General features: G+C 38.8%; 1 protein-coding gene across 1 annotated transcript in view; it reads left to right on the forward strand.

Annotated features, from left to right (window-relative positions):
- Nucleotides 1-13,679: 13,679 nt before the first annotated feature.
- CCHR5.PART0HXorf58 (chromosome chr5.part0 CXorf58 homolog) overlaps nucleotides 13,680-25,358 on the forward strand; it is a 776,822-nt gene continuing 765,143 nt past the window's right edge. Inside the window, exons 1-2 of the mRNA XM_044072297.1 lie at nucleotides 13,680-13,921; nucleotides 15,672-15,803. The gene's annotated coding sequence lies outside the window, so the exon portion shown is untranslated. The remainder of the gene's footprint in view (nucleotides 13,922-15,671; nucleotides 15,804-25,358) is intronic.

The raw sequence follows: 25,358 nt of genomic DNA on the forward strand, positions 1-25,358 counted from the left end.
ACTGAAAAAGAGGAGTCAGGTTTAAGTGAGTATAATGATGCTGAATAGAACATAAAAGACAAATTCAACTGGTAAAAATAGTGAGAGAAAGGAAAATGAAGAATTTAGAAGAAGCTAAATAACTAAACTGCACTCTGACTAGAACACTGCAGTTGAAAAAACATTTGAGTACAGTACTAAAACCTAAGAACTGTAAACAGACAGAACCAAACTCTATATTAGCACTTTTGTTCCTTTATTAAGTAAATTTTTAATTAATAATTATTACGTAAACAATGTCTGATGAGGTTCCGTTTAAATATGAATAAAGGAACAAAAGTGCTAATACAGAGTTCGGTTCTGGTCTGATTACAGTCCTTAGGTTTTAGAACTTCAGATGTTTTTTCAACTAACGAATTTAAAAGATTTTTAAAAAAGAAAGGGAAAGGATAGGTTCATAAGTTCATAGATTGGTTCTAAGCTAACTGCCCTTGCGAGCCATTTCAAATGCACATTAATTAAAGTAGTGTTAAGTGTAAAGTTTAGTCATTAAATGTTAATAGTTTTAAGAAGTTTGAAAGGATAAGTATTTTGGAATGGTGTAAAAAGATAGATAGTGATGTTATTATACTAGAAGATATTAGATGTTTGTCAAAGTCAAAAATAATTTAAACCAAAGTGTGGTGGGGAAAAATGTGATATGGAATTTTGGGAAAGAGACATGTTCAGAAATACTTATATTACATAAAGATACAATAGATGTCACCACTGTCATAACAGGTGGAATTACTATTATTTATATAAGATGGAAAAAAACATATTATGGGAATTATTGTAATATATGCATATGTAAAAAAAAGAGAGAGGGAAGAGATGTTTAGAAAGGTAATACAATATGTAGCAGTTAACACAGAGATAATTGTAGTAGGAGACTTTAATTGCAACTTAGGCCAGCAAAACAAGGCTTATGATGTTAAACTATTAAAGGATATTATAACAAGAAGGCTTATGGTGTTAAACTAGTAAAAGATACTATAAAATACAGAGTTAAAAATATGGAATCTAGAGACTTGAACATATAAAAGAGGAGGGGAAAAAGAAGAGAAATGTATTATTTTTTATTGTCAGAAAGCTTAATAATAGTTAAACAAGGAGTGTTACTGGCAGTTTTTTCGGATCACAAGGCAATTTGTATTATGGTAAAGGGAAATGATGATTAAATAAAAATAGGGAAAGGTATAAAAAGAATAAATGAAGTGAAATGTGATGCTAAAGGGAGAAAAGAGGTTATAACATTATGGCAAGATCTTGTTGAAATGAGAGAATTTTATAAAGATTGGTCAGAATGGTGGTTAAATTTTAAACTGAAATATAAAAACACTATGTAATATGGGAGAAGGAGAAGCTATATATGGAAAAATAATATACAAGAACCGAAATATGGAAAAAAATAATATACAAGAACTGAAACAATTAAATGATTGTTTAGAGAAGAATGATGACATTTTTTATTAAGGAACAGAAAATTGTGATTTGAATAAAAAAGAACAGAACATTTATTGTACAAACAAAGATATTTCCTGAAAGGAAGAAAATAAGAAATTGCACCATATTTGCAAAAAATAATTAATGAAAATAATAGTATAATGAGGGAAATGAAATACTCTTGAGGTAAAATACATAATACACAAGAAGAGATTATGAATGTAGTAAAAGAACATATCAAGAAATTGTCTAAAGAGCAGAGCACATAGACATGAAAAGAATGGAAGGCATGTACATTTTCAAACATGGAGAATAAGGATTTAGAAACAGATATAAGAATCGAGAAAGTAGAACAGGCAACAAAAGTTATTAATTTAGATTCTACAGCAAGACCTGACAGAATAGAATACAAGATGTATAAAAAAATTACTATAGAGCAAAATAAATGATTTATAAAGGTATTAAATGAATGGTTAGAAAAAAGGTTTCAGGTATAAAGAACTATGTAGAGGTATCATTACGTTTTTATGGAGAAAAGGAGAGAAGGAAGAAATACAGTACTGGGGATCAATTGTGTTAAATAATACAGATTATAAAACTTTTATGAAAATATTTCAAAAAGGATGGAAGAAAAAGTAGGTAATGTTATAAATGAACATGTGTTTGGCATAAAAGGAAAAAGTTCAATATTTATTGTTAACTAGGGAAATAGTAGTTAGAAATGCTCAGGCAAATATAATGGTAGGAGATTTAAGCAAAGCATTTGATCTGATTCACTACTCAGTGTTATGGGATATGTTTGATGTGTATAATACAAGTAAGAGGCTTAAAAACATGCATGGTGAAGATTATGATAAATGGATGGCTAAGTGAACATATAAAGATAGAAAGGGGTATTACACAAAGCTGTCCATTTAACAGTACATCGTTTGTATTAGTAATGAATATATTATCTACGTAAGCAGGTGATATTATTACAACAAAGAATGAAGCAAGTATGGAAATAGTGATAAAACAATGCAAGGCATTATTCAGGTTACTGATTTTGTATTAAAGAAAGACAAACGCCAGGGTTTAGGTTTTGAGGGAAGGATAAGTGGAATAAATTTCAATGAGGACAAAATTAAGATCCTTGGGATAAATTTCAGGAAACAAGAAATTGTAAATTCCATATGGAAAGAAACAAAAATGGAAGAAATAATGTATATGTGTGTTTTTGGAAGTCTATTAAGCTTTCCTTTAAAAAGAAAGTCCATTTAGTAAATTTTGTGTTGTTAGCAAAGACTGCTTATCTAGCTGGCATTTATAGTCTTCCTTTAAATTTAAAGAAAGATGTATAATATTTTCTTTTATTTGGGGATCGAGGTTGAACCCTGTGAAAAGAGGGGTAATGTATGTGAAAAAGGAGGTTTAGGGTTAATAAACCCTATACTGTATATCTCTTCATTAAACTTATATACAGTAATGAAATGTTTACAGAAAAATGGAGGTTCATTACTAACGAAAATATTAATTTAAAATATAAAACAGAATGGTTGATTTTTGTAATAATGAAATGTAAAATTATCAAGATAAGATTATAATGTGGAAAATAAATGTGAATAAAATTGATAGGAGAAAAAAATGGTATGAAAAGATTATGGAAAAACATTATAGGATATATCATTGGAATGAATTAAATATTGAGAAGAGGAATCCCGTCACTGCAAGAATGAAAATATGTAAGAGACGTATAGAAAATCAAGATTTTTTACAGAGCTGTCTATACAAAAATTAACAGTAAAGGCAAATATGCCATACAAAAGCATAAAATATTAAAAGGTAGAGTATGTTTATATTGTGGGGAATTTGAAACTTGTGAGCATGTGTTTTTTTTTTTTTTTTTGCAATGTAATAGATCAAAAATGTTATGGAGAAAAATTATAGAAAAGAAATGTGAATGAATTTAAAGATGTGAATAATTTAAACATGTATATAATCGAATTTGGGTATTACAGAAACAAAAATAAGAAAAAGGTTGAATGCACTGATAAAAAAAATATTTGTTATGTTTGATCTGGAATCAGAGGGGTAAGGAAATTATGTTTAATGAAAAATGGGACTCAGCAACAGTGTTGAAGAAAATAAGGTACTGATCGTGGAAACTGGAGTGGGGGGGTCTAAAAATTAAAATGTATTTTATTTATTTGATGAAGCAAAATGTAGAAATTGGATGTATATATGGTTCAACCTCTTTAAATGAAATTACCTTTAACCAGATTTTACTTACCCAATCCCAATATCCAAAGCTGCATTCCACCAAAAACACGGACTGCCGAAATCCTTTCCCTGTGAAAGGAACCACTTGGCCACCATGGTGAACTTTACCCTCTCTTCAGTGTAGTGCAATCTCTGAGTTGGTATATTTAAGTTGGGGGTGAAGCCCCCTACTTTGGTGGGTTTACTTTTGCTCCATTTAGGTTTATTCCCATGGCGGCCAAATGGTTCCTTTCACAGGGAAAGGATTTCAGCAGTCTGTGCATTTGGTGGAATGCAGCTTCGAAGAAGTGGGATTATATATAATTGAAAATATGTGTACATTGTAAATAAGTAAGAATGTAAAGAATATTAAGCATGTAAATAATTATGGATTATGTAAATAAAGAATCCCTACTCTTTTTGTCAGGTGCTATAAGACAACCTAAAGGAAATGGGACTTCAGTTTTATGTCTCATCTGAAACAATTCTGTACTACTTGCCAACCATGGATATTGGTTAAAAAATTCCAAACACTAAATGTGTGATAGACCCTTTCAATATGGAACTATGAGAAAGATAGACTTTTTAAGACGCAAATTTGAGAATGCTCCCCGTAATAAGATACTCTTGACTGGTATGTTAGAAACTCATTCAATATGGATCAACTTACAGCATACCATTTAATAAAGAGAAGGCTCAGATGAGAAGGAAAGATATGGGTTAAAGCCATAAATATAGTGCCAAGTATGGAAATCTCCTGGAACAACCTCATGTTGATCAGACTTTGACATAGGAATGGTTAAGAACAGATGAATTTAAACCAAAAGATGAAAGGTTAATACTGGCAGCCCAGAATAGTGGACTACATCCATGCTGGTTTACAAATTGATCATGTGGGAGAATCAGACAAACGCAGGTTCTGTGAAATGGACTGGGAAACAATTGCACATCTTGTTGCTAGGTGTGATAAACTAATGGCAGATGGACTGTATATTGAAAGGCATAATAAGGTGGCAAGACTTGTGCCCTGGGGATTGTGCAAACACCACACTACACTACTGAAGTAGCTGAAAAGCACTGAAAACGTGCGCCACAAAGCATTATAAAGAATGATGAAGTTTATATCACATGGGATCACCCATCAGCAACAGTTTAGAAAATAGACTGGAGAAAACCAGATATAGTAGTCCTTTGAAAGAAGACAAAAGTAGCATTAATCACTGAAACTGCTACACCCAGTGATTAGTGTCTTGTATATCAGGGGTGCATTTGGCATAATGGTTAAGGTCTTCACCTTATGGACACAATATAGACTGTTTGATTTTAACAATGAGTTATTGGCTAGGCTTCAAATGGCCCTTCACGGCAGTTAGCCGAACCTAAGTACAGACAGACACAAAGTCATAAAATATCAGGGCTTGCATGCAGAAACAAGAGCAATGTGAAAGAATGATAGGCAATAATGGAGAACACTGGACTGAGATAATGCTTTGTAGTTTTGCACATGCGCACTGCTGTCCTAACATTTTAAATTACACCCGCTGGTGTTCTCCATTATCACTGTGCAAACATCTAAAAATAGTTATTCTTTAAAATATAAAGTTGAGCCATAATTAAGTGATTATTTATTAAATGTTATTCCAGCAACAATTTAAAATAAATAATATGAGATTTAAGAAATATATTTTTACTAGTTAATTACTACTTTTCAACTGTATGTGTGACGTTTAACACTGATTATTGAATTAAACAATGTTAACAATATAAAACGATATTATTTAAACAAATAAATGTATAAACAATATTATTTACAATTAATATGTCTGTAATGGAAAAGAATGGACTATATAAATGTTTAAAATTGTTGCTAGAATAAAACTGTACTGCTTTTAGGCATTAAATCAATTGATTGCTATACTTAATTCAACATTATACAATGACTGGCCATTAACATGCAAAAATGAGCACGATGATTGGTCAACCCAACCAGCATGCCTATTGTAAATTGAGAATATACCAACAGTAAAAGTCCAGCTGCTAAAGTATCATTGAGTGGCCAGACCTTTTTTATTTATTGGTATGTGTAGACATGCGTTAGTCTAAAGGAAAGAAAGTCTGAAACTGAAATGCATGTCATTATTTAGTGACTTCGTTCCTCATAAAATTTGTCATTTTCTGACAAATCACTGAGGAATGCACTCACTAAATAATGACAGGCATTTCAGTTTCAGGCTCTCTTTCCTTCAGACAATGCAAATAGAAACATTATCCTTCCCCTCTTTTATTTAGTCCACATTTCTTAAAATAAGAAAAAAAGCTGTAACCTCCAAACAGTTTAGAGGTACATACGACAGCAAAGAAATACAAGAAAAATATTGTATGTTCTGCAAAACTAAAGAAACATACCTGTTCTTTCTTATATTTTCCCCGTCTCTCATACCTCTAAACTGTCTATACTGGTTACAGCTTTCTTTTCTTCCCTCCCACTCAAAAAAGCAATGGAAAGTTTCCTATCTCACGGCTTGCTTTCCAAAGCACTGATGTACTATGTAAATGTGGGAATGGAAGTCCCATTCGCATGCGCAATACAGTAACAGAGCAGCAGAATCAGGAATCGATGAGGGAGAACACCACAGTGCCACTAGCCTAATCCAGATACAGAGTTGCTGTATCCAGGACTGTTGGTAAGCTTCTGAGCACCCCTCCAAGCCTTTCTGTGTTGGAGGGAAGTCTTCTAGCTTATCAGTGGGAGTGGTAAGCACTAGGTAGCCTATCTACCACAAGAGGAGTTGTTTCTGGCCCAGAAATTGTAGTCTATTGACCGTTTGGGCAGTTTTTTCCCATCTCTTTCAATTTTCTGGTTTAAAAACCCATGTTTGCTCTTGTTCCCCACCTTTCCTGTAACTAGTCTAGTCCAGGTACAGATTTGCTGTATCCAGGACTGTTTGTAAGCTTCTGAGCAGTGGCAAAGTCTGCTCTTCAATTTTTCCCTTAGATCTGCTAGCTCTCTGCTCTCCTGCACTTTTACTAGCTTATTAGGTTAGCACTTTACCAGACTTCTTGTAGCAATTATTGTAGTTACACAAAAGTGCTACCAGCAATAAATGTTCTACAAGGTTACAGCTCCAGTACTTATTAATGCCCACCCCTCCAGGCATGTCTAAAGGTCAGTTCTCTTTGCTTTCTCCTATTAACCTGGTGAACTTGGGCATTCTGCGCACTGTAGCAACTGCCTCATGTACACTGACAACCCTCTTCTCTGACCCCCCAACACTCAGACTTGTGAGAGATGCACTTACATATCCAAATTGGAAGCCACTCACTCTCCAGCCAAGACCGGAATAGCTGGTCAAGAGGAGAAGGTCAACACTTGCACCACACCACATGGAACAATAGCCTTCCAGAACAGACACCAGCATTGCCTTCACATAAAAACACAAACCACACACCCACCTTCGTGGAGGCTCTCAATAAAAATCTAACCAAACAGCAAAGACCTCCAAGGCAGAAACGCACTCGACCACCACAACACAACACTAATCAAGAGACACATAACTCTTCTAAACAGTGTGCCACTCAACCAAAGCCCCTGAGGCAAAACAGCATGCCCAACACACTAGTCATAAGGGACTCGATAGTGAGGCACACTGATGTCCCACTCACTAGGTTGAATAAGGAGAAAGTTTGGTATCTACTTCTCTAAAGTACAGGTTAACAGAGAAGGTCTTTGGCTAACAAAGTTCACAGATGACTGCAAACTAGGAGCCATAATCAAATCTCCTAATGATGTGGACATCCAACAAAAGGGCCTCATTGAGACAGATGCCTGGTGTCAAAGCCATGGCCTCAAGCTCAATGCCAAAAAGTGCATTGTCATCCCTTTTGGTAAAAACTCTGTACCTGTGAACTACCACATAGGCGGTAGTCTACTTAACACTGAAAGTGTGATAAGAGACCTTGGGACACAGATGGACAGTAGTCTCTCCTTTGATAATCATCAGGAAATCCTTCTACATGGCACACCTCATCACAAAAGGTTTCTCATCCAAGAAAAAAAAGAGGTCATTGTTCCCTTCTACTCATCACTCATTAGACCCATTATAGAGTACAATGCCCCTTTTGTTATGTACCTCACAAGTCATCTATAACAACTGGAAAGGCCACAGAAATACCTCACAAAGAGAATTACCGGCCTCAAACAGATGCCCTATGCAGACCGTCTCAAAAAACTCCAGCTTTACTCTGTCGTATATCGCCTACTCAACGGCGATCTCTGCCTAACATACAAAGCTATGTCAAACCCAGAGCTGTTGGACATGCTCAACATAAAAAAATCCCAATCCCTCCGAGCTACACGCTCTACACTCTAGGGACCTAAACCTTGTCACCACAATAAACAGAACATGCTGGAGGGATAGATTCCTGTCTCAGAGACTTCCCATACTCTGGAACAAACTACCTATCTCTATCAAACAAAGCTTCTCATTAGCACTCTTCAAGAACAATCTTGATGGTTGGATGGGAGATAGGAAATTCACCCTGGGGATCACTTCTGTGGCTCTGCTTGACAGGGGCACAGGAAAATAATTTTCTTGGGTGGCAAAAGCCAGGGTACCGTTTGGCTAGGCTTATACAGGCCCTTGGGCCAAGAGCCTAGTACCTACCTATGAACAGTCAGCTGCCTGTCAGGTGCCAGGATCTGCCACATAATGCACGCACTCGGGTCCCTCAACAACAGGTACAAATATGACTCTGTCATTGTACATGTGGTAAATGATCGGAGACGTACCTCCCTGGACTACATGAAAAGAGACATGGAGGAGCTCTCAGATTATGTAGCCCAGGCAGGTATGACCCTAGCCCTGAGCAGCATTCTACCATCACCCAGAATGATACCACAGTACAAGCAGAAAATGATTGATTTCAACAATTGGCAAAGTTCCTGGTGTCATTCTAAGGGGATCCAGTATCTGTCTGCCTGGCATGACATGATTGACAGAACTCAATGCTTTGCCAGAGATGGCCTGCATCTGTCACCCCTGGCCTTCCAGATACTGGCCAAGGTTCTTGCCACCCCTATAGTGCCTTTTTAGGCGGTGTTCCAAAGACCAAATTACCACTGTAACAGCTACAAACTAATGCAATTTCAGGGTCATGCTGCTCAATGCTAGAAGTCTAAATCTCAAAATGCACTCACTCAAAGTACTCCTTAAAATGGAGAACATAGACATTTGTGCTGTAACAGAAACCTGGTTCAAGGCAACAGAAAGCACCCCTGCACTACCATGTTACAACTCATTCCACACCTTTCGGCCCCAAAACTTGGACCAAATCTCCAAAGGCAGTGGTGTTTCCATATTCATAAAGGATGTGCACACCTCCAGACTGGTAGCTCAACATAACCCATCTGAGAAACTTCAGGTGCAGCTAACATTGGGTAAGACAGCAATTCAGGTCGTAGCCTGCTATAGGTCCCCAACCTTATCCCAAGACTCACACTCCACATTCATAAGCACCCTGGAGAATATTAGGGTCCAACCTAACACTCTCATACTGGGTGACTTCAACTACTCCTCCATTAACTGGGAAAACTACTCGTGTACCAATACACCTGCCCAACTCTTTCTAGAATTCATTAATTCCAATGCCCTGGACCAGCTTGTTCTTACCCCACTAGAGGTAGCATCATCCTTGACCTGGTCATTACTAACATGGGAGACCGTTGCTCTACACCAATAGTAAACTCCTCCCTGGTTAGATCCGATCACAAGCTAATCACCTTGGAAATTCACAACCCTCTCTTCCCCCAACAAAGGTACCACCATGAAAACTTCCCCAAAGCTAACTTTGGGCTCCTAAAAACAGAGGTGGCTAACTTCACTGCACCCATACAAATGGAGAATAGTAGCATGACTGCCAAATCATACACCAATGCACTGTACAAACACATACACAAATGCATGGAACTCGCCATACCCAATAGAACTCAAAAAAAGGAAGCCAATCTGGTGGTCCCCCTGCCATAAACAAACTCTACAATAGAAGGAGGAAACAGATGCGGAATAAGGTGAAGTCCCAAGACTGGAAAAACTTCCTTATCAGCCTCAACAAAAGGTTGAGATCCCTCATAAAATCCTCTAAAGCTAGCTATGAAAACAGAATTGCAGCAGACAGTAAAGACAACCACAAGGCCTTCTATAGTTATGTAAAGAATCTCCATGACAATACCCAGATTTGTTCTGAGCTACTGCACAATGGTACCTCCTATACCGAGCCAACAGATATTGCAAATATACTGGTGGACAGATTCAGTGCTAACTTCCCCCCCAAAGGACCAATCACAATACCAGTAGATTGCTAGGCACCCAGTATTACTGCTGCATAGATTAAAACAGCACTATACAAGGCCAAGAATACAGCTTCTATGGGACATGACAGTATCCCTGGCTGTGTTCTACATGAACTACAGAGTGAACTGGCACCTCACCTGTGTGCCCTGTTCAATCACAGCCTCACCTCACGCTTTGTCCCTACCGAATGGCACAATGCTACAGTCATCCCTCTCCACAAAGGAGGAGTGACTACAGACCCCAGGAACTATTGTCCCATTAGCCTGATGAGTCTGATATGCAAAGCTATGGAACGCATCATCATGGACCTAATAAACAAGGATATAGGGAATCTCCAAACTCTGGATCCTACACAGTTTGGTTTTGTGAAGGGTAGCTCATGCCTGCTCAACTTGGTCGACTTCTTTGAGCAGTCACCAGAGGTGTGGATGAAGGTAAGGTGGTTCCATACAGCCTATCTTGATCTAGCCAAGGCCTTTGATGCCATTCCCCACTCAGAAATCATAGAAAAACTTACTAAGCTAGGCATCAACCCCTATATCACTAGGTTGGTTGCAAACTGGCTCACAAACAGAACCCACAGTGTGAAAGTAACTGACTCCCAGTCAGACTGCAGCCCAGTCACGAATGGAGTCCCACAGGGTTTGGTCTTGGGTCCTCTCCTGTTTGGTATCTACTTCTCTGAAGTCCAGGCCAACTCGAAGGGACTCTGGCTGACAAAGTTTGCAGATGACTGCAAGTTGGGAACTACTATTTACTCCCCGAATGATGTTGACATCCTACAGAAAGGTCTCAATGAGACCAACAACTGGTGTCAGAACCATGGCCTTAAGCTCCCTTTTACCACATTGATGGTAGTCCACTGAACACAGAAGGCGTTATAACAGACCTGGGAACACAGGTTGACAGCAACCTCTCTTTTGACCACCACGTTGCCACTGTGGTCATAAAGTCCTTCTATGTGACACATCTCATTACTAAGGGTTTTGCATCCAGGAAGAAAGAGGTCATTGTGTACTTCTACTCTTCCATTAAGCCAGTCATCGAGTACAATGCCCCATTTGGCATGTACCTCACTAGACACCTGCAACAACTGGAGAGGCTGCAAAAGTACCTCACAAAGAGGATCCTAGGCCTTAAACACTTGTCCTAGAGGGACAGACTCAAAAAAACTCCAACTATTTTATGTCTCATATCGCCTACTTAGAGGCGATCTCTGCTTGACTTACAAAGCCATGTTTGACCCAGCTCTGTTAGAAATGCTACATCTAAAGAAATCCCAATCCCTCCGCACCACACGCTCCAGAGACCTCAACCTCATTACCACAATCAACAAAACATGCTGGAGGGACAGGTTCATAACCCACAGGTTGCCCATGCTACGGAATAGACTTCCCATACATGTCAAGCAAAGGACCTCACTGGCCCAATTCAAGAGAAATCTTGAGGAGTGGATGGGAAATAGAAAATTCACCCCAGGGATCACTCCAATGGCTCTACTCGACAGAGGCACTAGGAACTAAGGTTGGGCAACACGATGCCAGGGTAATCCTATGGGCTAGGCTTGTAAAAGCTCCAGGGCCATTAGCCTAGTACACACATATTAACCTATGAAAAGTAACTGTTTTTCTTAAATAATGTCATTGTACAATAGCAATAACTGACGACTTTGGTGTGGTATATTGAAGATTTACCCATGGGTGGCTTTAATTAATCACTCGGGCTTCGCCCTCATGATTAAACCACAACAACCATGGGTAAAATCTTCAATATACCACACCATCAGTTATTGCTATATTATTCCCCTTACGGAAAAACTGCTATTACACAGTATTGATGACTTCAAGTGGCGATAACAGAGAACACTGGAATAATCATAACTTGTTCAGATTCATAGACATGGGTTACACACAGTCCAGGGTTCTTCGTTATCACCAAAAAATACTCAAGACCGTTTCTAAAAATAGAACAAGCAATGGATCTCAGCATAGCTCTCAACCTTCCATCTCCAAAATGAGGAACACTAGCCCTCATAATGTGGAACAAATGGGCAAAATGAGGAACACATACTAACGGCTTAATAATGTCATAGGATGGTTACGATATAGTGGTTTTATTTATAAAAAGGATCTTTTAATGAATTAATATGATTCATTTATATTTGCCATGGATATCCGTTTAAAAAACTCCTAACAATGAAATGTGTGACAGACCCTTTCAATGTGGAACATTGAGGAACGTGAACTCTTACGACCCCAAATGAGGTACAATCCTCGTAATGATGTGCACTTGAGAGTTACGAATCTCGTAAAAAAGATATTGTGATATTTAGATACGTTACCAAAACATGCAACTCGTAATGAATTGCAGAAAGACACTTTTTGAATATTGCACTTACAAACTTAGAAAGTTGATAGAACAACATGGATTAGCAGGGATTTTCTGAAGGATATTAAGTCAAACTCAAACGTGTGCCATCGTTTTCTGACTTCAGTCTTAAATGATTTACCAGTGATTTGCCAGATAACCACATTTTGAGAAACAGACCAAAAATATGACACAAACATCTGAACATTCTGCGAAAATCTGCACAGTTAAGAGGTATGCTGTGAACATCAATTTTTCCTAACATGAAAGAATGAAACAACACTAATTTCACGAACTTTTATCATGCCCCGACGTTAGAATGGGCCCATCATGGCATTAGAAGCCCCAAAGACTTTCAGAAATTAAACACAAATATACCATTTAAACGTCTTCCATGAACAGCTAAAAAAGACGTGCGACTGCTGGATGGAAACACTTAAAAAGATTAAGAATTATTCATGTGCTCTTACGGATTTTGTTACTTGCTAAAGAAATATATCCTTTCGAAGATTATGGCAGGAAACGTAAGATAGGGTTGCCACCTTTTCAAATGGCCAAAGCGGGACATTTTCGGGACAAACATCAGAATTTACAGGCTGACACATACCCACGGTCAGTACAAAGGATAGAACTTAACTTTTTTGTCTAAATAATAGCTTATTCTTGTAGCATTTTAGTTGCTTATTCTGTTTCTTATAACATTTACGTATTTTAGATACAGAATAACTGTTTTATGCTACTATTACAAAAAATATAGGACACAATTATGTCCTACAATCTCAGGACATTTGCCATTTTTAATATTTTTTGTCAGGACACAGCTGCCCAAAAAGGGACTGTCCCTCGCAAAGTGGGACAGGTGGTAACCCTAGGACAAAGCACAAAGTTCACTTTTCGAGTAAGAAAATTATACACAGCTCTCAACCAATCAAGGACAAATCTCAACAGAATCAGTAATAAATCCAGAAATTATCAGGGACGCTTTTAAAATATTAATACTATTATCTTGAGATGAGACACTGACAGAATATATCAACAGTGCCAGTTAGTTAATATACATTTTCTGAAGTAAACGAAGCCTATAACTCTAGTTATTGTCATAACTTAAGTGTAATTCATTACCTTTTCTACAAAAGTTACCAGTTTGGGGAAGAAATTAAGAGGGACGGGGCTAAATTTTGAGTCAAAATCGGTAACGTCCCTGAAAATCATGGAGAGTTAAGAGGTATGAAATTATTACGTATTCTGAGTTTTAAATTGACATTCACATGCATTGTCCTGCGAAAGCGGCTGCTCAGAATTTCTGCGGCCTGTCAGCAGTGTTGACAATTTGCTCTGCAGTTTCTAGGCAACTGAAGCATAAAGGCATTCATGGCAGTCACTTAAGAGACACTGGTAATTGATGCATTTTGAGTTAATCCCAAAAGTAATGCGCGTTGATTACTTGCCAGACTGCAGACAATTTCGCTGGTTTACAGGGAGCGGCAGTACAAACAGAGACGGTAAGGCCAAGTTCAAACTAACTGTGGGTTGCGGCAGTGCTGGTACTCAAAAGTTATTTCCTAGAAAAATAGCCCGCTAATTCAGAGGGCGGCGCTTTGCAGTCTAATTGATTAGCTATGAACTGTTTGAGTAACATACAGTCAAATATGTCTGACTCACATTTTTACTCTGTTTAAACCGGTGATTTTTATTAATTTTACAGGTGCGTGTTGAGAGTAAAATAACAGTTAAAGTTACAGTCTTATTTTTACTTCAAAAATCAGATTATTCTGTCACCTTTCTAAGCTAGTACCACTATTAGTAAGAATGTTCCGGTCGTGGAACTTCTATCCCTGATTTGTAACTTTGTCCCTGTTTCATGAGGAGGCAAAAGGTATTGATAGCCGTCTTGGGGATACTGACAAACACTTCAATCCCGGAAATTCCATGGAGACTTAAGAAATACAAACCTCGCATCATGTGGCGTGCGGCGTATTTAAATTAACACTGCATACCCACTGATGAAAGCAACTACCCAGAAACATTTGACGTTTTTGCCCTTGTCAGTAGTAGCTACAGCATGTCGCCAGTATCAATCATTTTATCCGCGTTTAAACTTGCAAGCATTACTCACGTTTGAAAAATCTTAAATAGCTGTCCCATCGGTCTTAGCTCGAAATATTTACATTTTTGGATAGTTCAACTTTTAAATATCAGAATTTACGTGAGTGAGATTTGTGGTAGCATACATCCCAGCTGAAGCTAATTAAGCAATATATGGTGTAGTCGCCCTTCTATTCTGCTGAAAATGAAATGCACCTTCAAAAATTGCAGCGCCTTCAGTCAATGATGCCCTAGAGAACGCCGCATATAGCTCCTCTCAGCTGTTTAACAGTACTTTTTGGGAAAGGCGCAAACCCTCTTACTCCCACTATTGTTGGCCTATCTCTTAACTACCTACTTATTCTAACTGCTAGGTCCTACACCGTAGGGATGGGTGCTTGCAAAAGTACTTTGTTTACTGGACGCATAGTAGGTAGCGTGACCTCAGACTTCATTCCTTTCAACCTGTTAAGGCAAGAAATCTGGACAAAGACACAAATAATGGGGGTGGGGTGGGGGCGCACAACAGCCTAAATAGGGACACTTAAATATTGCTCTTACAAACCTAGAAAGTGGATAGAATAACAGGTTATGCATTTAGTATGAATTTTCTGAAGTATATGAAGTCTGAAATTCAAATGTTTGTCATTATTGTCTGACTTCATTCCTCAATGATTTGCCATGTAAAAATAAAAAATTTTTAGGAGAAACAGACCAGACAGAATTTGGATATCCTGCAAATATCTGTACAGTTGAGAGGTGTGCAGCAAATATATGACTGTGATTGGGGGGGGGGGGGAGTTGAGGGCTGCTGCTGTTGCTAACTAATACCTCCGCTTTTATTTTGATGTACAGTACCACCATTTAAAAGCATATTACCCTAAGTCTTAGATTTTTTTGATATGTTCCATTCTGCAATACCATTCTAAATAATTGCTGTTATATTGTATGTTATGTTGGAGTAGATTTTAAAATCTATTTTGTATTCTGTGATGTGCTTGGAAGAGATGAAAATATATTTAAAAACACTTTTTTATATTTCCATTCTGTGACAGTTTCTTATGTTTATGCTTTTTTTTTAAGATTTATTTTTAATAAGTATTTTTTTAATTCCGCAAGTCTGTTTTAAACTGCAGTAGCTTTTTTATTTTTTTTTATTTTTACCAGCTACTTTCAAGACTGTTGAAAGATGTAGATGGAGTCCTGACTATGATCCAGATGTCTCAAGTTTGAGTAGCAGAGAGGCCAACTGGGGAGGAAGGAGAGTTAACCATCGGCTCACCCATTCCTAAAGAGAAGGTGAGGTTTCTGTTAGAAGTCTAGCATTCCTCTGGTAATTGAAGTAATGCTACAATTATACAATCAGATTCAGCATACCTGGAGAGAAGCTAATTGACACGGTTTGTGTTGATACATTGCCCCATTCATTTTGGTAATAAGAAAAAAAAATCCCCATGGTACTATGACAACATGTGTAATGCTGCAAATCCACTCTATTCCCCATCCCAACCTGCTCACAACCATGGCAAGTCTCAGGCTTGACGGGCAGAAGTGGGGAAAATTAAGGTAGGACCAGCCAACGCAACACCAAGCAGATGATGGTCTGTTGGAAAGGTACGAGAAGGGGAAAAACGTGTTGACTTGTAGATTCGTGTCAAGTCATCCATGTGTCTAGTTTGCTATTAAATTGTCTGTTTTGTAACTTCAAATACTTGTGGGGACAGCTATGAAAGTATGGCAAACACAAAAATGCTTTTAGACATTTTTGACCAAGTTAGCAACTATTTCTTGGTTGGTTATGCATACTTTTATACTTTTAGATGTGTTGTATCTGAAGAGCATAAAAAGCCAGCTTTGATTGGAAATTTAAAAAGATGCATCTGAAATTTAAATAAATGCCATCATTTTATAATATTTACCACACATACCCTTTTAAAGAGCATTTTTTAGAATTATGTTCTTGGTCCAGTTCTCATATGCTCTTTTTCTTTCCAAGTATCTTAACCCAAATCTCCACTCCCTTTAATGTAACAATTTGCACAGATGACTTGATCTTGCCAAACTCTGATAAAAACATGCCACTTCTTTGCAAACTAAACTACAAGAAAGTTTTGATACCTTGTGGAACTGTATTTCCAAATGTCATCTTACTATCATCTCCTAAAGAACTGCCTTTATAAATTTTGGTTGAATATTTCAGATTAAAAGCTCTACTGTAATATTTCCAAAACCACATATCACTAAATATTTAAGACATCTTTACCGGCAGACTTTTGCATTTGTATAACTAAACTAACAAGGAATATAATTGTACTATTTGAATATTATATATTGTATTAGTACTGTGTATCCCTAGATCTGTATGTCATATTTTCTTTTGCTCTTCTTTGTGCCTGGGCCACCACTGAAAAGTGCCTTTGACCCAGCCTGCCATGGTTAACAAGTAAATGAAGTGATCTTACTGAAACCACATCTTGTTTCATCAACATGCTATTAATCGAAGCCAAAACCTGTGAACCCACAAAAAAGCAACATTCACTAGATTGTTCAGCACTTTTAAATTATCTTTTATTGCAGCGGCAAGACCTCCTGCAACTCTTAATGTGGGCCAAGCCTCCACACCCCAATCTTTCTTCCCCCCCCCTCTCTTGTGATATATATATATATGTGTGTGTATGTATGTAAATATATATATGTTTTTCTGATATTGGTGCACTTTGTCTGCTGTAGCATAGACTAGATTCAGGCCTGCTGAATCTATCTTTGTGTAACTTGAGCACTAATCCAGGCCATCTTTTTTGGAGAAGGTTCCCCTGCACCCTAGTGGCAGGAGTGTGCGGTTAGAACTTGTCTGATTGAAGATTGCTGGAAAAGGGCTCATTTTTGAGTTTTTTTACTGGTTAATTGGGTTGTTGTTGTTTGTCTTTCGGCTATTCCTGGTTAGGGGTCGCCACAGTGGATCTCCGGTCCGCTAATGATTGGCAGTTGGTTTTTATGGTGTAGAGTTGCCAGCCCAGCCTTCAGCGAAGGCACTCCCATTCAACGCATGTCTTTTGAACGCCCACTCAACCACGGGGAGGACATGCAGACTCCACACAGAAGGCACTCCTAACCTAAGCCGAGAATCGAACGGGAGAACCTCTTGCTGTGAGGCAACAACGCTACCGCTGCACCACTGCGGAAGTACTTACTGGTTAATTGGGTAATTTGTTTAAATCAGATTGCTCATTTTCTATTGTTATAAAAAATGCACTTTATACATCTGCTTTTACTGTAATTGTGTTTCTTCCCCACTTTATTACCTCATTTTGCTTGTGCTTCTTCTTAAAGGTACTCAGTTGTATTATTCTGTTGCCATTATTACTGCTTGGTAGTAGCCTGATTAAATTGTAACTGTTATTCTAAGCCTCTTGGTTTAAGCATTTTGGCTTCAGACCAGTTGTTTTGCATTAAGAAGGTTTGTGGACTGCATTGTTGTGGCTGGACAGGTAGCTTACATCCTTCTAAGTTGGGAATTGCTGATTTGAAGGCTCAGTGTCTTGTCATTCTAAAAGCGCTTTAGTTCTGTTTAAGCACTTTGGCTTCAGGCCAGTTATTTTACATTAAGAAGGTTTGTGGAGTGCACTCTTGTGGGAGGAGAGGCTAGATTCTGCCCTTCTGAGCTGGGAATTTCTGGTTAAAGGCTTATTGTGCCTGCTTATTTGAACTGTTTCTTTCTGAAATTTGTGCACCTTGTTTGCTGTTTCTTTCTGAAATTTGTGCACCTTGTTTGCTGTAGCCCAAAAGTTAGTAGTTTATTGGCCATTTTGGGCTAACTTCTCTTTCATTTCCCTGCTATAAAAAACACATTTGCACGTTTTTTGCGCTTGTATTCAGCTCAGCAAGTGCCTACCAGGTGTCCTGCAGAGTTCTACAGCAGTAGATAGACAAAAGAGACTTTGGAGTCATTTTTCTGCATTTTCTTGCTGTCTTTAACTAATTCCGCCTAAAACACCGATTCTTTAGCATTTCTGTGATTTTAAAAAGCTCGTTTCTGCTACATATTGTACTTATTTGCTGCCTGCACGTTATCTAAACACAAAAACGATTTAGTTCATCTGTTTAACTGTTGTAGGCTACACACTAAAGTGTGATGGCCATTTCTGTGCATTTAAAGTGTTTTTTTGATTTTATCTGCTTTTATTTTCTGAACCCCCCCCCCAAAAAAAAAAATACTGTTTCCCACCTTTCTGAACTAGTATAGTCCAGTTCAGGTTATTGCTGAATTCAGGGCTGTGTTACAAGTTTCTGTGTTGCCCATACCTTACTTGGATAGAAGGAAGTTTCTCTGTTCACCTGTGAGAGAGGGGAGCTTTGAGCAGCCTAGCTGTCCCTAGAGGAGTGGTTTCAGAGCAGAAGTTAGTAGTTTATTGGCCAGTTTGGGCTAACTTCTATCGCTTTCATTTCCTACTATAAAAACCACATCTGTACAATTTTGCATGCCGGGCAGCGTCTGTTAGCTAGGGTTAAACTATTCTCGGCTCCACGAAGTCTACTTTTGAATTTTTCCCTTGGAACTAGACAAACTTTCAACTTAAGCACTCAAACCATTCATTTCACAGCCCAGCACTTGCTCAAAACTCATAGCAAGCACTAATTAACCCTAGCACTAGACCCCCTATACTGTCCAGAAGGACAAGGGTCTCTATTCATCCCTACCAGCCAATCAGTAAAACAGCTCACTTTACCTATTCAGGCATGTCCAAAGGGCAGTTTCAGGTGTACTCTCCAGTCCACCTGATGAATCTGGGCATTTTGAGGCAATGTTACAACTGCCTCATGTACACAGACAACCGTCTCCTCCTACCACCAAACACCAATATATGCGAGAGATGCAATTATACAGCCAAACTGGAGGCAAAGCTCTCTCAACTCAAGACTGGAACTGACGGTCAAGAGGAGAAGGGAAATACTTGCAACACGCCACCAGTCTCGCATAGGCCTACTAAACCAACACCGGCAAATAACACACATAAATACACGAAAACATACTCTGAGGCTCTAAATACAAATCTGCAAAAGCAACAGAGACCTCCAAAGCAGACACCCAAGCAACCTCCACACCCCATCACAAAAGATGAAACACATACATCACATAATCAGTGTGCCACGCAATCACAGCCCTTAAGGCAAAATAGCATACCCATCACACTAGTAATAGGCGACTTTATAGTCAGGCACACTGATGTCCCACTAACTAGGCTGGACAAGGAAAAGGTTACAGTTAGCTGCCTGTCTGGTGCCAGGATCTGCCACATAACACAAGCACTCAGGTCGCTCCAGAACACGTACAAATGCGGCTCTGTCATTGCCCATGTTGGTGTGAATGACCTGAGACATACCTCTGTGGACTACATGAGACATGGAAGAGTTCTCTGATCACGTAGCCCAGGCTGGTATGACTCTGACCCTGAGTAGCATCCTGCCCTCGCCAAGAATGATGCCACAGTATAAAGAAAAAAATGATCTATTTCAACAATTGGCTAAGTTTCTGGTGTCATTCAAAGAGGATCCAGTATTTCTTCACCTGGGATGACATGCTCGACAAGCCACGTTGCTTCGCAAGAGATGGCTTGCACTTGTCACCCTTTGGCTTTCGAATACTGGTCAAGGCTTTTGCCGCCCCCATATTGCCTTTTTTTAGGCAAGGCTCAAAAGACAAACCCACCACCGTAAATAGCACAAGTAACCAAAAACAGAGGGTAATGCTACTCAATGGCAGAAGTCTAAACCTCAAAATGCATGCACTCGAGGCACTCCTCAGTATGGAGAATATCGATTTATCTGTGCAGTAACAGAAACCTGGTGTAAGGCTCCAGAGAGCACCCCAGAACTACCAGGCTATAACTAATACCACACTCTTCGCCCTCAGAACCCGGACCGAAACACAAAAGGTGGGGGTGTATTCATATTCATCAAGGATACCCACACCTCCAGGTTGGTGGTGCAGTACAATTCCTCAGAGATCATCCATGTGCAACTAGCAATGGGCAAAACTGCAATTCAAATTGTAGCTTGCTACAGATCACCAACCATGACCCAGGACCCCATTCCGCATTTCTGGAGACACTGGAAAATATGAAGGTCCTACCAAATACCCTAATATTGGGTGATTTTAATTACCTAAACATTAACTGGGAGAACTACTCAAGTACTACCTCCCTTGCCCAACGCTTCCTAGAATTTATAAACTAAAAATCCCTGGATCAACTGGTTGACACTCCCACCAGAGGTGACAACATATTGGACCTGGTCATCACCAACATAGGCGACTGTTGTTCCACACCGGGGGTCAAACCCTCGCTGGTTAGATCATACCATAGACTTATCACCCTGGATATCCACATTCTGCCCCCACTCCCAATCAAGGAAACCACCGTGAAAAAGTTTTCAAAAGCATACTGCACATTACTTGAGACAGAGGTGGAAAGGTTCACAGCCCCATGCAAAAGGACAACGCTGTCCAAGCTGCTGAATTCCTTACAAAGGCACTCTATGAGCACCTGCAAGAATGCATGGATCGTGCTATCCCAAGCAAAATCAAGACTCACTCCTCCGAGAAAAGGAAACCAGTCTGGTGGACCCCTGCCATAAACAAGCTATACAGTAGGAGGAAACTAGTACAGAAAAAAGTAAAATCCCAAGAAGGAAAGACATCCCTGATCAGTATCAGCAAGAAACTACGATCCCTCTTAAAATTATCCAAGGCTAGCTTCAAAAGAAAAATTACCACGGACTCCAAAGATAACCACAAAGCGTTCTTTAGCTATGTCAAGAACCTAAGTGGAAACTCTCCGATCTGCTCTGAGTTGGTGCAGAATGGCACAAAATACACTGAACTGACTGATATTGCCAACATTCTGGTAGACAGGTTTAGTGCAAACTTCATCCTCCTCTCACCCCTTAAAGGGCCCATAACCATACCAGAAGAATGTAGAGCCCCGGCAATCACTGACACACAGGTTAAAACAGCCCTATCCAAAGCCAAAAACACAGCTTCAATGGGACCAGTCGGTGTCCCAGGCTGTGTTTTACACGAGCTCCAAAATGAACTAACCCCTCACCTAAATGCACTGTTCAAACTCAGCCTCTCTACAGGCTACGTACTCATAGTGGTGCACAGCAACAGTTATCCCACTCCACAAATGTGGAGCCACAACGGACCTCGGGAACTATCACCCTATAAGCCCGACTAGCCTGGTCTGCAAGGCAATGGAGCACATCATCATGGAACTCCTTTACAGAGACATTGGTAACCTCCAAACATTGGACCCTACCCAGTTTGTCTTTAAGGTCAGATCATGCCTCCTAAACCTGGTGGACTTCTTTGAGAGAGTTACCAGGGCTTTAGATGAGGGAAAGGAGGTCCACACAGCCTACCTAGACCTCGCAAAGGCTTTCAACACCATTCCCCATTCTGGTATTATAGACAAGCTCACCAGCCCGAACATAAACCCCTACGTCATGAGATGGGTTGCCAATTGGCTCATGGATAGAACCCACACGGTGAGAGTTGCAGGCTCTAGGTCCAACTCTAAATCGGTTACAAGTGGTGTCCCCCAAGGGCTCAGTCCTGGGATCCCTCCTATTCAGTATATACTTCTCAGAGGTACAGGCAGGCATAGGAGGACTACAGCTGACCAAGTTCGCAGACGACTGCAAACTGGGAGCCATAATTGACTCTCCGGTTAATACAGATGTTCTCCAGAAGGGTCTCACTGAGATGGGTACCTGGTGTCAAAATCATGGCTTCAAGCTAAATGCCAAACAGTGCATAGTCATCCCCTTTGGAAAAAACAAAGTACCCGCGAACTGCCACATACGTGGTAGTCCCCTAAATACAGAAAATGTAATAAGGGATCTGGGGACCCAAGTAGATAGTAATCTCTCCTTTGATAATCATATTGCTAAGGTGGTTAGAAAATCCTTCTATGTGGCCCACCTAATCACAAATGGGTTCACATCTAGAACAAGAGGTTATTGTGCCCCTCTACTCATCAGACCCATCATAGAGTACAACGCCCCATTTGGGATGTACCTTACAAGACACCTGCAACAGCTGGAAAGACCACAGAAGTACCTCACCAAGAGGATTACTGGCCTCAAGCAGATGTCCTATGCAGCCTGACTGAAGAAACTCCAGCTGTACTCTGTTGCATAGTGCTTACTCTGAGATGATCTCTACCTGACATACAAGGCCATGTCCAACCCAGAATTGATGGACATGCTCAACCTAAAAAAAAAAAAAAATCCCTGAGAGCCACACGCTGTAGGGATCAAAACCTCACCGCAGAGATAAATAGGACATGCTGGAGGGATTGATTCCTGTCCCAGAGACTCCCCGTGCTTTGGAACAGGATTCCAATCTACATTAGGCAGAGCCCCTCATTAACACTCTTCAAGAGAAACCTTGATGAGTGGATGGGAAATAGAAAATTTACTCTGGAGATCACTGCAGTGGATCTCCTGGACAGAGACACAGGGAACTAATCTAAGAGGGTGGCAAAAAGCAACACATTCTGGCTAGGCTTATAGAGGCCCTCGGGCAGATAGCCTAGTACTTACCTACATGTACACACACACACACACACACACACACACACACACACACACACACACACTTTCAAAGGTTGACCGACTCAGGGAAAAGGTGGAAAACAAAAATAAAATACATCTAGAAGATACTCTTATTAAGGCTTGTAAAGCGTCATGATGCGCTAAAGCTTCTTCCTGTACCAATAACCATCCGAAAGGTCCTATAGAGGAGCGTGGCCAAGATCCCAGTCTGATAGCAGAAATTCATAGCTATGCTTAGGTTTTAATATCCTGACAGGAAATATACTTTACTTTTTAGAAAAATCTAACTAAAAGTAAGATGAACATACTCTTTATTATTTTCTAAAAATTAATATGTAGTCAAGAGAATTTTTTAATTATTCCTGTCAAAGAAGTTTTCTACTGGAGATTTCAAGATGAGCAACTCGAATAACCCACACCAGGAGAGTGTAGTGAAGAAAGAACTACATGTTATAATAACAAACATTATTTGTTATTATTTCACTAAAATGGACAAATTCGAAAACAAAACAAAATGGATATTATCAAACAAAAATGCAGTAAAGAACTGGAACTTCTAAATGGAACAGTAAAAAACAATCTGAACAGATTCTTGCCTTAGAGGAAGCAGTAACTGGCCTAGATACTAGAGTGACAGGAAATGAACATCACAATGAATTTCTTCTGAAGCAAAGCACCAGGCTGATTTGAGAAACTGGAAGACCTTGAAAGTAGATCAAGAAGGAATAACATAAGAATATACGGAATTCCTGAGAAAGAAGAGGATGCTAACATGATTCATTTCCTCAATAAGTGGTTTTCATCAGCACTAAAGATGCTGTAATCCCTCTCTTTGGGAATTGAGAGGGCTCATTGGTCCCTGACAAATCCAGGTTCATCTGAGTTCATCTAAACCCAGGTCTATAATAGATTTCTTTCCTTGCAAGACAAGGACTTGGTGCTGAAATCAGCTTGGACTAATTCCCCTATGAAGATGGGTGAAAAAGTTATTCGTTTTGACAGTGACTCTTCTGGATATGACTGCAGAGGTATAAAGGCGTGTGTTCCTCGAAGTCCTTAAAAAAAGCTAATATAAAAGCTCAAATTCTTTTTCCTGCAGGAATATCACCTTGCCAGAAGGAGTGAAGATCTTTGATTCCCTACAAGAAGCAGTAGAATTTGTCTGAAAGAAGAAAATACTGTCAGACATAAAAGAAATGGAATGGTCTTCTCAGAGTTTGAAGAGACATGCAACAAAAAATGGATGGTATGTGAAGGAAGGAGCAAACAAAACTAAGAAACTAAAGGACAAATGAAATTCCTTCTAATTTTAAATGCTCTGTTTTATGAATCATAATATATTTGATTCTGGAAGTCTGTATGCTGTAAGGTAATGTGAATCATTTTTATTATTAACTTTTTTTTTCCTTTCTATATCTACTTTTTCTAATTACATAAGTATTTAAATAACATTTTCAATCTCTCTTCCTATTCTTTTTTGTTACCACTGTTCCTTTTCTCTGTTTTCTCCATTATAAGTACCTTTCATACATCATTTGTAGTTATTTAAAAGGGAAACGTATGTCTTCTAATTCTTCAGTAATAGTATAATTTGATTTAATACCAAAGTGCATTTTTTTCTAGTGGGTCAGTGGTGGGGTAACAAGGTGTTTCTGATTAGTGTTTCTAACTAGATGTTTTAGACTCTTTGGTTAGATACATTTAAACATTAAGTTCATTAATGGTGTTTTTTATATATATATATATATATATATATATATATATGTATAATCACTAGTGTTTTTTCTCTCTGGCCTGGTTAACTGGTGGGTAAATGATTGAAATGTTATATGATTTCTGATTTGAGGTAGCTGTTACTTCTAAATAGCTGTTTTTATATGAAAGGGTTAATTTTTTCATGATGTTGATGTTTTTTTGAGGAAACTGGTAGTCTGTGTGACTGTTCTCATTGTGGAGATTCATGACATACACTGACAAGCCAGCTTTTTTTTTTTTTGGCTTTCTGTAAACTGCTTCAAGATCTGAATTTCCCGCCAAAAATGTTTTTTTCTTCACTAGAGAACTTCTGTTGTGCATGAGCCTATTTAGATACTTTTTTAACAAGTTTATGAACCTGCAGCTTGAGGAAACAGTGATGACATCATTTGACCTATTGAACTTGTTAAAAGGTTGTACTTGGAATTATTTTCTCTTGAAATTCTGTTATCCTTTGACTAGAAACTTTAAATGGTAAATAAT

The sequence above is a fragment of the Protopterus annectens genome, chromosome 5.part0, assembly GCF_019279795.1.
Source record: "Protopterus annectens isolate FY-2018-M chromosome 5.part0, PAN1.0, whole genome shotgun sequence".
Lineage (NCBI taxonomy): Eukaryota > Metazoa > Chordata > Ceratodontiformes > Protopteridae > Protopterus > Protopterus annectens.